Below are 2,403 nucleotides of genomic sequence, written 5' to 3'. Positions count from 1 at the left end.
CTTGGACATTACACAGCACAGATGCTCTGAGACTTACTCACAAATAGTCATTTCTATTCTAGCACTGCCTGTACTTGCCACATGTCCAATGCAGAATTCAGTCTTGGGTAAGCAACTCCTTCTATCAAAAGTCTGTAACACCATAAGCTGCCATGTGACCTTTAACAAACTTTACCATCCAGGGATGAATGCATCCTTGGAGCATTTGCTTGATGCGCATGCAGAAAATGTTTGCTTGAACGTGGAGATAGTATAGGTGCTGCAAACATATATACTTATTAATCATTCCCTAGAAATCTATGGAAATATAAATGTGAAATAACATAGCTTACTGTAGATCATATTTTATGTTTTTGGATGCAGTCTCAAAGCCACAGAGCTGTAATTTTCTTTAAAAAAAAAAATCTACTGAAAAAAATATGACTTACAGAAACCAGTGCTCTGTTGCCACAAGTAATCATGCCTATCCTAAGTGAGCAATCAGGTTTAACCTGAAAAGCTGAATGTATGAAATATTGCTTCTAAAAAAAAAAAACATCCAACTTTTGGAAACAGATGAGAAAACAGAACAAAAATCCAAACAAAACTTTTTTTTCACATGACCAATCAGAAAGACCAATCTCATGATGTAATTTTGATGTAGCTGTCTTTATTCATAAAGAATGTATCAGGTCATTTCTCCTTAGACAAAGGAAAAGTCAAAACAGCAGGTGTTTTCTTAATACTGTGCCTCTTACAGTCAGCAATGAGCCCCAAACCAGCCACCTTCTTTCCCATCTTGTTTTGAAACATGACACTGATGCTGTTAATTCCCCATTACTCTCTCTATCTGCCTTTCAGAACTTCCTGTTGTTTTCCCTCATAAACACGTGCATTTTTAATCAGCACCTGAGTCACGTGTTCATTTTATCCGTCTCCAGATCACGAAGTTCAGCCTCAGTTCAGCCCTGACTCTTTCTATGCTGGACAAAACTCGTGACAGTATTCAGCTATCTTTTACAGAAGTGGATGCATACCTATAACAAAAGAAAAGGACCAAGACGCCCCTCTTTACTGCTGACTATACACTGCTCATTATATTTCCAAATCTTCCAGTCAGTGGTACTGAGGTCTCAGAAAAATGTAGCAATACAGGCAGTTCAAGGAGTCATTTTTTCTGTTTGCCATCCCTGCCACGGCATACTATTTCTTCATTCACGCCCTGTTCTCAGTATGGCTCCACAACCGATGGTTTATCACAAAGACAGAAACAAGCAGCCAGAGACCAGGGAAAGGACAGAAAGGAAAATCAGCAATGGGAGATCCTCAGTTTGACATCGCTGCCAAAGGTTTCCAGCTACAGCCTGGAGCATGAGCAGCATACAGCATACCTTGACTACAAGACAAGACATTATACTTCCCACCACAAAGGTTTAAAAAGCCAACTTGGTATTGGCTCATATAGTTTAGGGTAATTTCAATGTTTTAAACTAAAAAGGCCTACCAAGGTCAAGCTCACAGAACAGCAGTTTCCCACCCTACATCCCTGACACTCAGTTTAGTCCATCCTCACTGGCTGAGGACTCACACGCACCAGAAAACCCTTAGAGCAATGAACCAGTTTCTCGCCCCTAGTCATGCATTAATAGACAAGGCTACATAGCAGAATATGAACCTGTAAGTCCATCTGTATATCTAGATCAAAGCCAACAGGACATTTATGTCACAAGTAATTATTTAAATGCCTTAACTCTAACAGGTGAAGCACTACCAAGGTGATTTCAGCTAGACTACGCAATACCTCTCCTTATAATTGGGGTTGTTTTCCATATTAACTGAGTGATAAAAACCATCCAGAAAGCCAAGCACTGTAACAAATTAGTAATGGACTCCAAGCGTACAAATATTCTAAAATAACTAGGGATTGGGTGTCCCCCACCCCACCCCGAATAGACTTCACCAGGGGGTGAAAGGGAAAATTAAATCTATGCAAATGTGTCCAGCTTTCAGAAACAACAGCAAAAATATATTGTTCCCTCTTCTGTTTGTGTGTATTAAGGATATGTACTGACTTTATGGAATTACTCCAGCAAGCTGTGAATGATGATGCATGAAATGAAAAAATCTCAGTCCAGTGCACAGAAAGAATACAGAGAACAGTAGGCTGTCAACAATACACTTTTTAGAGGAGAACGGATATATACCACATCTTCCTTGGATAAAACTATGCTGAATTCAGTGACAAGATTCTTACAGTATCATATGTGTAAGTAGGGGACACCTTCCAGGTACCCATCGGACAAACAGATTTCAATTCTGCAAGACAGCACTGAATAATTAATTCAAAATTCATTTTTTATCAATTGAGCAATTTCTGTCCCAATTGCAGGAAGTTGTAAATGGAGTCAGCTGGAGGCTTACCAA

Source organism: Rissa tridactyla, chromosome 8 (assembly GCF_028500815.1).
Source record: "Rissa tridactyla isolate bRisTri1 chromosome 8, bRisTri1.patW.cur.20221130, whole genome shotgun sequence".
NCBI lineage: Eukaryota > Metazoa > Chordata > Aves > Charadriiformes > Laridae > Rissa > Rissa tridactyla.
This window is presented reverse-complemented; position numbering follows the sequence as displayed.